Here is a 13718-nt window from a genome sequence, read left to right on the forward strand (position 1 = left end):
TGGGCAAGTCACTTAAAGTCACTTAACCCTCATTGCCCTGCAAAAAAAAAAAAACAAAAAAACAAACAAAAAAAGTAGTTATACAGTTTCTATTTAGAAAATTTACTATATTCTGAAACAGCCCATTCTACTTTTGGATGCCCCAAATTGCTATGAAGTTATTGCAATATAATCTATCTCTTTATAAGTATGTAGGTTGTTCAGGAAGTTATAATACCTCTGGTGTCAAGGTTGTTGAACTCTTTTTTCATGATATTTTTTTACCTTTATTAAAAAGCCATATTTAGGTTTAAATCTCTAAATTATCTCTTTTTAAAAAATATTGGGGGCAGCTAGGTGGCACAGTGGATAGAGTACAGGCCCTTGATTCAGGAGGACCTGAGTGGATAGATTACACTAGCTGTGTGACTCTGCACAAGTCACTTAACCCTCATTGCCCCAAAAATAAATAAATAAACCAACAAAGGAAAGAATGAATGAACTGATAAACGAACAAATAGATGGATAGATAAAAAATAAATGGATGGATGTATGGATAAATGAATGAATGAAAGAATGAATAAATATAATGAATATTTTACTTATAGTTTTGAGTTCCAAATTAAATTACTCTTTCCCTTCCTCCCCTCCCCCAGTCTGAGGCTATAAATCAGATATGGGTTATACATTTGCAATTATGTAAAGTATTGCCATATCAATCATTTTGTATAAGAAATCTTGAATAAAAGAAAAAATAAAAGAAAGTGAAAACTAGCATGCTTCAGTCTGTTTTCAATCAATATCATTTTTTTCTTTGGAGGTGGATAATTTGTTTCATCTTTGGTCCTTTGGGGTTATCTTGGATAACTCTTTTGCTGAGAAGATTTAAGTCATTCACACTTCTTTATCAGATAACATATTGTTATCTCTGTGTACAACATTCTCTTGGTTCTGCTAACTTCACTATGCATCAGTTCATACAAGTCTTTCCAGTCCTTTATGAAGTCAGCCTGGTTGTCATTTCTTATAGCACAATATTTCATCACCATCATGTACCACAGGTTATTTAGCCATTCCCCAATTGATGGGCATTCCTTTGATTTCTGATTTTTAGCCCCAGAAAAAGAACTGCCAAAAGTATTTTTTATACAAATAGGTCTTTTTTTTCTCTTTTGGGGGATGTCTTTGCGATATAAACCTAGCACTGGTGTTGCTGGATCAAAGGGTATGTATGGTTCTATAGCTCTTTGGCCATAGTTACAAAGTGTGTTAAGCCCTTTTCAAGGTTGCTTTCCACTTTTATTATACACTTAACTCATTCAATTGTCACTAGTGTCTCCAAAAAGCCATACCTTGTTCAAGAGCCATATGCCAATAAACTATTTGAGCATATGGGATAAATCAGGTTGAGGGTAATGAAAGAGTCTTGAACCCCTTAGTAAGTTGTAGGAATGTCTTCTCCCATCGTGTGAAGACTTCAACGGAATGAGAAGATGAGAACGTTTTTTCCCAATGGCTAAAGATAGAAGATAGAGAAGCAGGCACTATTAAACACTTGTAGCTTGATTAGACATCAAGGACATCAGCATCATCCACTACATCCCAAGCCATCCCCAATCATCTTGATCTTTGTCTTGCCATTAGACTTCTGGAAGAGAGATTAGGCTGATGACTTCACACAACCTTGTATCACTTAAATACAATGTATGTGTGAGTCAGAAGATATTATCCATACCATCTTACATTTTTAATTATCTCAAAATCATGTGGCAACAGGCAAATGATGAAGCATCATGTGCAAATATTCTAGGAGCTATAGTTACAACCCTGCACATAGGTGGCCCAGGCCAAAAGGTTATCTTTTTTTTTTTTTGGGGGGGGGTGAGGAAATTGGGATTAAGTGACTTGCCCAAGGTCACACAGCTAGTTAAGTGTCAAATGTCCAAGTCTGGAACTCAGTTCCTCCTGAATCCAGGGTCGTACTCTATCCACTGCGCCACCTAGATGCACCAAAAGTTATCTTTTTACCTGACTGAAGCAGCAGTGGATATGGCAACTGCCTGGGTGTCTAAGTAGCCTTTTAAAAGATTGTACTGCTTAAATCTTGACATGAGGAAGGGACTTGAAAATGTGTCCTAAAAATTGTGTGCTTAATTAACCCTGGCCTGCTTAACTTCAGACAGGGATCCCACCTTATGGTCAAAACAAGAAATAAATGTACAAAAACTTTTGTGAAGATGATTCTTCTTACAATCAGTAGATGGATTGTGGGTACACTTATGGACACCATGGAATTCCATAGACCAAAAAGACAAAAAGGTGTTGTTGGAGAGAACTCAGCAGTTATCTCAACCAAATAGCAACCCTGAATGAAACAAATTTAGCAAAGAATTCAGAGCTGGATACATGCTCTGCTGGAGGAGAACAATATACCACCATCATCAGTGTACATTCTCACCATGATTAACCCTAATTAGATTAAAAAATAAAAACCCTTTATGACAAGCTGGAGGCATTCATCATCAATGTGCTCAAAGAGGATAAGCTTACAATTTTGGGTGACTTTAACAGAAAAGTATGCCCAGACTATCAGACATGGCAGGGAGTCATTGGAAGAAATGGAGTCAGAAATATCAACAGCAGTAGTCACTTCTGAAGACATGTCACATGACAGTCTCCTTATCAACACAACTATGACTTTGCCTAAATGCAATACAATTTTGTGGACACATCACAGATAACTTTGACATTGAATAGACTGTAGGAACAGAGAGGATGTAGGAATGAATAAGGTCATGATGTGTGTCAGAGAGTGCTGGACAAATTATACATTTATCCTGTCTAAGCTAAATTTTCAAATTCAACAAAAATGGTGACTCCAAGGCAAGGCAATGACCAAAAGACTTATTGTCAATAGATGAGAGTGCTTCTCCCAGTCTGAATTGTGTGTTGTTAACTTGGAGTGAAAGTTGAGCCAACATGCAGTTGGCAACATTAGAGCAAAACAGGAGTGTACAGCTTTCATATATTTGGTATGGAGCGCCACATTCTCTCTTCTGTGTCTGAACATTTGCAAACAGCAAGATTGGTTTGATAAAAATCATGGGGAAATTCAAAGGGCCTTTTCCAATTATTCTCATCTCCTTATGTGGCCAAAGTTTTTTAAGCTTCAGCTTCAATATATGAGCTCTCAGTGAATATGCTGAATTAATTTCTTTAAGTATTGACTGATTTGATCTCCTTGCTGTCCAGAACATTTTCTAAAATCTTCTCTAGTACCACAATTTGAAAACATCAATTATATAGCACTTAGCATTCCTTATATTACAACTCTCACAGCCATACACTGCTAGTAGAAAAAAAAAAAAGAAAACATAGTTTGGACCATATGAACCTTTGTCAGCAAGGTGATATCTCTGATTTTTAGTATGCTATCCAGTTCTGCCCTGGCTTTCCTTCCAAGTATCAAGTGTTGATTAATTTTATGGTTGCAGTTGCCATCTGTAGTGATTTTTGAGATCAAGAATATAAAATCTGACACTGCTTCCATCTCTTCTGCTTCTATTTTCCAGGAAGAGTTGGGAACAGTTGGCAATATCTTTGTTGTTGTTGTTGTTGTTGTTGCTGTTGTTGTTTTTGATGTTAAGCTTTAAGCCAACTTTTATAGATATCTCTTTTATCCTTTTCAATAGGTTTCTTAATCCCTCTTCACTTTCTGCCAAGCAGAGGATTGCTATATACTACAAACAAAATTCAGCCAAGAGATATTACATTTAAAATAATTGAATACTAAATGAAATGCTTGAACATCTACCTTCCAAGACAAACCCAGAAAGTATATGATTGTAACTGTACAATATTCTTCACACAAATACAGATTTAAAAAAAAAGGAGACATATTAATTACTCATGTATAAGCCAAGCTAATATAATAAAAATAACAAATTTATTGAAATGAATTGATTTATTCAATACTATACCAAACTACAAAAGACTTGTTTTATGAAGCTAGAAAAAATAACAACAAAATTCAACTAGAAGGAAAAAAGTCAAGAATATAAGGTTAATAGATTTTTTTAAAAGTGTCGAGGAAGGTCTTCTAGAAATGCGAGATTTTAAACCATTTTGCAAAGTGGTAAACCACAATAAAAATAGACTGGTTAATCAGTAGAATAGATTAGATACACAATGTCTTTTAGCAAAAGACCATAGTAATCTATGATTTAGGTTGAAAAAACCAAAGATCTATGCTTGAGGGACAAGAATTCACTGTTTTATAAAAATTGCTGGAAGAAATTGGAAAATACTTTGGCAGTAACTAGGCTTAGGCCAACATCTTACACTGTGTAGCATGATAAGATCAAAACACATATGTAATTTAGACATAAAGGGTGATGTCATAAGAAAATAGATGAAAATGGGAAAAATCTACCTGTTAAATCAATGGAAAATGCAAGAGTTTATAAAAAAAAGAGATAGGAAGGGGGCAGCTAGGTGTTACAGTGGATAGAGCACTGGCCCTGGAGTCAGGAGGACTTGAGTTCAAATCTGGCCTCAGACACTTTAGACTTATTAGCTACGTGACCCTAGGCAAGTCACTTAACCCCAATTGCCTCACCAAAAAGAGAGAGAGAGAGAGAGAGAGAGAGAGAGAGAGAGAGAGAGAGAGAGAGAGAGAGAGAGATAGGAAGGATCACAAGAAGTAAAATGGAAAATTTTGATTCCATGATTACAACAAAATCCACAAACCTAACCAATGCAGTCAAAATTAGGGAAAAAAAAAACAGGAAATGGGGCCAGGGCAGGGGGTATTACAGTCAATTTCTCTGATGGTCTTATTTCTCACATTGTTATTGTTTGGACTGTTTTGAAGAGTATCATGACATCAGGTTCCTCCAGAGCCATCTTTGTCCAGGTACAAGGTATATATCAGGACAATTGGAGATGGTCCCAGATGTCATAGGTTATTGGAGTTAAGTGACTTGCCCAAAGTCACACAGCTAATTAAGTGTCTGAGGTGAGATTTGAACTCAGGTTCTCAGAACTTTAGGTTTAGTGCCACCTAGCTGCCCCTATTTCTCAAATATATAGGGAACTGAGCCAAATTTACAAAAGTAACATTCATCTAAGTGAAGCAAATTTGCACAAAATCTTTAGCCTCACTTTCTTCTCCCGAGTCATTCAAGTCCGGTGGAAGGACAAAAATCAAGACAACTGGTGATGACCTAGGATGACATGGATTGTGTTAGAATCCTTGATGTCTGACCAAGCTCTAAGCTCTACATAGCACCTCCTTCAGCCCCCTTAATGGATATTGGAACAAATTGTTCTCATTCTCCCAAAACATTAAATGCAGTCTTAATATGCTTGGAATAGATACCCAAGTCCCCAACTCACCAAAGGTTTCAACCTGGTTTAGCCCATCTGTTTATATAGTTTACCAGGCTGTGACCATTGTATGTACTTCTTGGAGCCACAGGTGAGGGTTAAGTTCCTGGTAGACACAAAAGGTATAAGATTAGTGCTGAAAAGGGCTCAGCAAACCTTCACACTAGATATACTAATCCTCTCTGAGCACCCCATATATCCCCAAGAAAGTTACTGCCTATGTGACTGTGCAAGTTGTTTTAATTCTCTCAACTACAGTTTTCTCAACTGTAAAATGAAAATACTACTACTACTACTACTACTAATAATAATAATAGCTCTTAACTCTCAGTCCCCAATGTTATTATGAGGACCAAATGAGAAAATATATGGAAAGCAAGCATAGAGAACTTTACAAAACTTAATTACTACATGTATGGTAAGATATTGTTACTATTTAGTCATTAATAATCAGTAAACACAAATATCCTTATACAAATAAACTGGAAGGGAATTGTAGATAAAACCGCACCATTTATTTAAAGCTTGCTTGTTTGTGTCTGCTTTCTTTTTTTAACAACTGGCATAATAAATTCTACATAGTATGGATGTAATAACTGCTAGTTCACTTGACCTTCTACCATATATTTTCAGGTATTCCTGAATTGATCATTACCTCATTTTACCAGACTTTAGAATTAAGTTAAGTACTAATAGGGAGTTCTCTCATTAAAGGCAATCCTGCCATGCCCTTCCTTTCCCACCTTTGTAAAATGTACTTTCTTTTCAAAATCAAGCTAACAGTGACCAGAGCACTAATCCTGGCGTCAGGAAGTGCTGAGTTGAAATAAGATGCATTGTAAACAACTTTGAACAAACTGTATGTTTTTCCTCAGCCTCAGTTTCCTCTCCACAAAATGGGGCTAAAAAGAATACCTATTTCCCTTGGCTGTCTAAAGCATAAAATGATATGATATTTGTAAAAGCAATTTGCAATCTGTTTTAACTATCAATTTGATAGTTATCTATTGCATTTTAATCAAAGAAGGCACATATACCTACTTGGTTGAATGGATACAAAAAGGTCTTCCCAATGATGCAGAATACATAGAATCAGTTATTCTAGAAGCAGGTAGGATTGGGGCCCTTTGTAGGCTAATGTGTAGCATAGGTTAGTTTAAATTTTCTCCATTGTATCCCTTTGTCTTCCATCAGTACCCAGGGTGATAGTTATTCCTGACATGAGCTTCTACCCAGTACCCACCTGAGTTAATTTGGAGATGTTACCAAAAGCAATAACTCTGTTGGTAAGCAGCCTACCTGATGACATTCCAACTGAGAAGCAAGCTGCCTAACCTGTGCAGATAATAACACAATCTGTGTTTAGACACATGGACAAAGAGGTCAGCTACTTCCCCTAGTCTAAACATGTAGCCCCTAGTACAAGAGGAACTTACAGAGAAGTTTGTGAATCAAAAGAGAGATGCTGATTCTACATTTGAAATTAAAGATGTACATTTAAGATTTTCTTTCAAAATGCCTTATATCAGTGTGCATGCATGTATGTGAGACATATGTATACTGACACACTCATATGCAGACATATGTATGTGTACAAACTCATTCCTCTACATATGTACAATATAAATGTGTTTATGAATGTCTATTGTATATATATATGTATACATGTATATAATGTATTTATGTACATATATATATATATATATATATATATATATATATATATATATATATATATATATATATAAACATCCAGGGCCATTTCCAGTCATTTTGATATAGGTCTTACCACTGAAACCAGATGGCTTTGGAGGAGAGAGATTGGTGACCTTGAATAGCCTTCCCTCATTATAATCCAATATGCTGAAAGTCATATCATCACCCCTATGTCATAGCCTTCTTTGAGAATGAAGGACAAACAACAACATATTTAAGATGAAAAGAGTCTTGGGTTACCTCTGTCATTTTATACATGAAAAAAAGAAGGGCAGTGATAAGAAGTTTGTTGTTATCACAACTAAGGGATTGCAAAGCCAAAACTAGAATCCAGGTTGTAAGACTTCCAGATTTAGTAGAACTGCAAGTGTATTTAATAGGAAAAATGTTTATTTTATATTACCATATATTTCTATTTGACTCCCACAGAATCCTCTTGAGGTATTGAACCATTACTCCTTGGATTATACTGGAATAATGTCCATGGTAATCATTCCAGTCTTCAGACTTTTTTTTTATATATATACTAGGAATCATTAAAAAAAAAAAAAGGAAGGCTGGGGGTGGGGATATTGAGCACTAGGCATTGTGCTAAATGCTTTACAAGTATTATTTCTATTTATCCTCAAGACAGCCATGCAATCTGAGTGCTATTATCTACATCTTACAATTTCAAAAACTGAGGCAGATAGATATTAAGTGATTGGTCCAAGGTCACACATTTAGTAGGTATCTCACGCCAGATGTAGACCTGGCATGTTAACTATTCAGAGTACCTTGTGGATTTATGTGTCTATTAATGCTCCACATTAAGAAAACGTGTCATTTTAACAGAAGCCTTCTGGAGACAGAGCCTTTCCCCTAAAGAGTAGTTGTATATACAGAAATAATGGCAAATGTCCTTGTGGAGAGGAGAGTTAAAATCTTTTAGTTCCTATCCAACCACAGCAGGAAAGTAAGTACCTATTTTGTCCATGCAAAGCTCTGGCCTGGCTAAAGGAAAAACTTGTCTTCTACTTGTAACTTTATTCATGTTACTTCTTTCTTACTTCCCAATAGTGGTTTATTGTTGTACATTATCTCCAGCCTCAAGTGCTTATACTTCATTTTGAAGGACCAGTTTAAGCCCTATGAATTACTTTTTTGCTTTCTTCTCTTGTATAAGTATAACCATCTCCTCATATCGAAGCCTTGAGTAAATTGCCTCAATTGCCCTCCACCCCATTATCCCCAAATCATCCCAAAGAAGTCTGAGTAAGAGGGAATCCTCTCTAGGCCTGCTAATTTTATGAATGAAGGAACTTGATTGAAAATAGAAAATTTTAGGAATGGCAATTGAGAAATTAGCAGAATATAAAAAGGTTTTCTTTTTCAAGAGTGTTCGAGCTCATAGCCTTAAATTTATATAGACCCTTGAGTCAGCTGGAGCCACTGGCTTGTAAGGAAGCAGAAGAGTGGAAAGATGGATCAGGTTAATTCTGTATACTCAGAAAGCCATTTGGTGAACCATGAAAGAGAAAAGTGGCATTGAAAAAAATTTGCACAAAGGAACTATTTCTCTTCATTATGTGTTTGTTCTGGTTAAACATTCCTTACATTGATATGTACAAGTAGTAGTTTAGAAGTGTTTTATACTATCTAAAAGATGTGCTGGAGCTAGTTTAGAATGGATCAAGTTGATTTTACATTTTATGGTGTGGGCATTTATACCATAGAAACTAACAAACACTACAAATTAGGGCTTGATTTATTGTTTTGTTGTTTGTCTAGACTTAAAAAAAATGATGGAGACAGTGTTAAGAATTCAGTGTCCTACTGGACACATTTACCAGCACACTCCTGACCCCATCAGTCATTGTTCTCTGAACACAGTAGTTTGTCATTCTTAGAATGTGTTATTGTAAATTGAACAATGTACTCCAGATGTATTCTGAGTAGTGCAGGGAACAGTAGGACAATTAATTCTCCATTGGACACATGTTAAAATAAGAATATAACAGAAGCAATTGAATAGAGCTGTAAGGGGATTACAACTCTGAATTTTCTTCTACAATCCTTTGATTTCACAGTGGGGTTTGGGTAGCAACAATGCGGGGCAAAGATTAGGAGTCTACAATGCCTGGGAAGGAATGATAAATTTCCTAGCACTCTAGAGGATGTATGATCAAGATATTAAATAAATATAGAGATAGAGAGAAGAGAAGGAATAGTCCAGGTGGAGAAGAAAAGAGTGAATAATGCAGTAGATGAACATAAGGGAAGGAAACTAACGAGATAGCAGAATTCAAGAAGAGCCACCATATGAGAAGGTTAAATTCAACTCAGCCAACATAAAATGATGCCCTGGGTTAAAAACAAAACAAAACAAAACAAAAAAGAAGATCAGAAAATAGACATGCATTCTCTTCACCTCACTTATAATCATCTGTAATCTCTCATTGAGTAATCGAGGAATTCCTGATGTTTCAATAGCTATGAAAACATAACATATGCCCCAAAATGAAAAGGTTTTACAAATGGAACCATTATGGAAACTGCATGCTGATCATCCAATGACCAACTTAATTTATGGAAGCTCATTACTACTTGGGTACTGGGCAGTTTTTATGTTGGTCACAATAATTTTCTGTGATGATGTATCTTAGATGAATTTCAACCTAGTCCAGTGAAGGGAGCAACTAAGAGATAAAATTGTAGATCCTTAAAGAACTGAAGAAACACTTGGCCAAAACCACATCTTCTATTAAATTATATTTCCTGGAATTGGTCATTGATGTAGATACCAAAGAGAAAGTAAGGGCCCAGAAGCACAGCAGGTAGACTCTAACAACAAAGCAGGAGCAGCTGAGATTACATTATTAGTTGCCATCCTCGCTCAAAACTGTTAAACTAAGGTTCTATTTCCCTTTACCAGTGACTCTTCTTAGGCTTTTGGACTGATTGGTCATTTTTCTTAGCTTTCTAGAAAGCTTTCAATTAGAAATTTAAGTAGTTATCTTTAGAAACCAGTATAATTTATTTGATCAAGGATAGAATTAACCTGTAGGTCTAAGGTCATTTAAGTATAAAGATGTAAACATAAATCATCTTTGATCTGGCATCAGTATTTTCTAATAAGTAGTCTTCTTGTTGATGTTTTACCTCCTGGACCCTTGTCTTTTGCCTTTAATGCTTTAATCCATGCTGCTTATCTTAGTGTTATCCCATTAAAGGAGTCAAAGAAATTGAGATATGTGAACGGAAATTAGTGGTTGTGGTCAATAGCTCTAAGATATACAACTCGAAGATGTATTCTACCTTGAAAATATCTGTGGAGAACCTATCAAAATGAGGGGATACCAGGTGTCTGTGATGTTCTTGCTAAACTGTTCTTATAAAAACTGGAAATTTAGCTTGGGTTGATAGGAGGGGAGCTTGAAAATCACTTAAGAACAAATTATGGCAGAGAAGCATAATTTTGGGCAGTCTAAATATCAATGTGGTTTTCACTCAATTGCTGAGTTTGTGACCCCAGTATTGTTTTTATTGCTAGTTACTATTTTATTATAAATATCAAGCGAGGCACCAAATCGGAGGATATGGCTGCCTTAGGTTTTTGCCAAAATTTTCAAGGACATCGAGTATGGATTTGGTTGGATTGTTCCTATTTTCTTTATCTTTCCCATTTATTTAGAATTTTATTTTTCCATAATTATGTGTAAAAACCATATTTAATGTCCATATCAAAAACTTTGTGCTCCAAATTCTCTTCCTGCATCCCTCCCAACCCCACCTCCTTAATTAGTCAGGTTATTAAAAAAAGACAAATTAGAAAAAGAAACTAAAAAATAAATTATGCTTCAATCTGGATTCAGATATCATAACTTCTTTCTCTGGAAATGGAGTTGTCTTGGATCATTGTATTGCTGAGAATAGCAAAGTCATTCATAGCCGATCATCTTACAATATTGCTGTTACTCTGTATACAGTACATTTAACTTTGCATGAACTCATGTAAGTCTTTCCAGGTTTTTGTGAGAGCATCCTGTCAAACATTTCTTTTTTTGGGGGGGTTAGGTGGGGAGGTACTTTATTTACCAAGCAGAAGCCACTTAAAAAAATTAGAAGTACAAGCATTGCCCAGCAAATTGTAGAGAGCCCAAAGTCAGAATTAGCCTTCTCTCGCCTTTCAGTCTGCTGCTGCCTCTGATCCTGGGCCAGCGTGGGCAGAAGCCATGGCCATCCATTTCTGCCTCTGAGATTGTGGGTAGCTCATACAGCCCCTCAACCAGCAGAGAGCAGCCAAGGGTCAAGCAGGGCCCCTTTCATGTGACAGAGTAGCTCTCAGTGATGACAGCTACTGTAGAAGTAGGTGTTGCCCTTCTGACCCAAATCAACCCCTTTATCTTCCACACTCTGGCCTTTCTTGCTAGATGTCTCAAAGAGTTGAGCTTCTATGTCATCCATATAATTTTCAACATCATGGAAGTCAGTGCCATTCAATCTTCGATCTTCCTCCAGAAGGTCACTCTTGGTGCCACATAGGTAGATCTGCCAGCTCTCCTCTAAACTCTGAAGGTCCTTCACCCAGATTTTGGCTCATTCAAAACTGCTGCTGTCTGTAAGATCATAGCAGACAATGGCTGCCTTGGCACCAAGATAATAGATTTGACTGATGGCCCCATAGCACTCAGAGCCAGCTGTGTCATTCTGAAAGGGCCCCACCAAAAAGTTATTGTGCACTTATGTCTCCACGAGGCTGGTCTTGCCCACATATTCCTTGCCAAGCATCATGATCTAAACATCCATTCGCTGCACACTCATGCTCCCAGGCCCTGGCCCACCTGTCCAGCATTTCTTATGGAAGAACACAGTAGTGTTCCATCGTAATCTCATCCTACACTTTGTTCAGCAATTTCCCAATTGGTGGGGATCTGCTCATTTTCAAATTCAATTTTTTGTTTTCTATTTCTATTAGTATACCGGACTAGAAATAGTTTTACTAGGTCAAACAGTATCCATGGTTTTATTGCCCTCTGGGCATAGTTCCAAATTGCTCTATACAATGTTTGAATCAGTTTACAACTTTACCAAAAGTACATTAATATCTCATTTTCCCCATAATCCTTACAACATTTGTGATTTTCCTCTGCCATCCTATTATCCAATCCAATAGGTCTGAGGTAATACCCCGGAATTGTTTTGAATTGTGTCTTTCTAATCAATAGTGACATAGAACTTTTTTTTATATATATCTACAGATAACTTTTATTATTTCATATGAAAACTCTTCACATCATTTCATAATTTATACAATGGGGAATGGCTCTTATTTTAATAAATTTCACTCAGTTCTCTGTTTGAGAAACGAGGCCTTTGTCAAACAAACTTACTTCAAAATTTGTTCACAGTTAATATTGCTAACTGTAATTCCCTCCATCCTATTCCCTCTCCATGACAATTACTCTATTTTCTATCTCGTTAATCCTGTCCCTCATCAAAAGTGTTTTGCTTCTGATTGTCCCCTCCCTCAATCTGCCCATTGCTCTAACACACCCCCTTATCCCCTTACACTCCAGCTTTCCTGCAGGGTAATATAGATTACTATACCTGATTGAGTGTGTATGTTATTCCCTTTTTTAAGCCAGTTGTGATAAGAGTAAGGTTCACTCACTCCCCAGCATCTCTCTCCATCTTCCTTTCCACTGTATAAGCTTTTTCTTTCTTCTTTTATGTGAAATAGTTTACCCCACCCCACATCTCCCTTTCCCTTTCTCCCAGTGCAACTCCTCACCCCTTAATTTGATTTAATTTTGGGGGGAGGCAGGGCAATGAGGATTAAGTAACTTCCCCAGGGTCACACAGTTAGTAAATGTCAAGTGTCTGAGGACGGATTTGAATTTAGGCCCTTCTCAATCCAGGGCTGGTGCTTTATTCATTGTGCTACCTAGCTGCCCTCTTAATTTTATTTTTAAAAGATATGATCCCTTTATATTCAACTCACACCTGTACCCTCTGTCTAAATATCCTCCATCCAGCTTCCCTAATGTAGGGGCCAAATTTAGTATGGGAAGAGCTAATTGGGTGGTTCACTGTAATATTGGAGTTCAGAAAATGAGAGCCCTATAGATCCAAAGTTTCCTGCCTTCAAAACTGCCTTTTTTAGTTATTTCTCCCAGGCTAATAAGAAAGGAGATTAACAGCCTCTTTTCCCCAACAAACCAGGTTTTATTAATGGGAATACAATTAATAAAGCCAGGGACAAGGGAATAAGGAAAGATAAAATGAATAATCTCCCTGGCTTTATCAAAGGCTGACTCAAAACCCAAACTTGCTTCCTGCTCAGTTAGCTCAAAGAGTTGAAATCAATTCCACTCACCATCTGGAGTCCATCATTTCAATGGGAGTCAGCTGTGCAGTCCCTCTCTGGTACACTCTCAAAGCTCACCAAAAGGAAAGAGAGCTTCTCTGAGTGAGTGTTCCCCTTTTCTACTTTTTTTCTCCCTCCCCCAAAAAGGCGGTCCTTCAAGTTGCTTGGCTGAGAGTGATCCCCCTGCTGATATCAGTAGTACACGTCACTCAGGGTCGGCCAGGTGTGGCCTCCAATCATTCCCAGGTAGGTACTTAGTCTGTTTCTCATTCTCCCCCAATTCAAA

At 36.8% G+C, this 13718-nt stretch overlaps 1 pseudogene; it reads right to left on the reverse strand.

Moving 5' to 3' along the window:
- Positions 1–11406: 11406 nt before the first annotated feature.
- LOC122738970 lies at positions 11407–11886 on the reverse strand (annotated as a pseudogene).
- Between the last annotated feature and the right edge of the window lie 1832 nt (positions 11887–13718).

This window comes from Dromiciops gliroides, chromosome 2 (assembly GCF_019393635.1).
Source record: "Dromiciops gliroides isolate mDroGli1 chromosome 2, mDroGli1.pri, whole genome shotgun sequence".
Taxonomy (NCBI): Eukaryota; Metazoa; Chordata; class Mammalia; order Microbiotheria; family Microbiotheriidae; genus Dromiciops; species Dromiciops gliroides.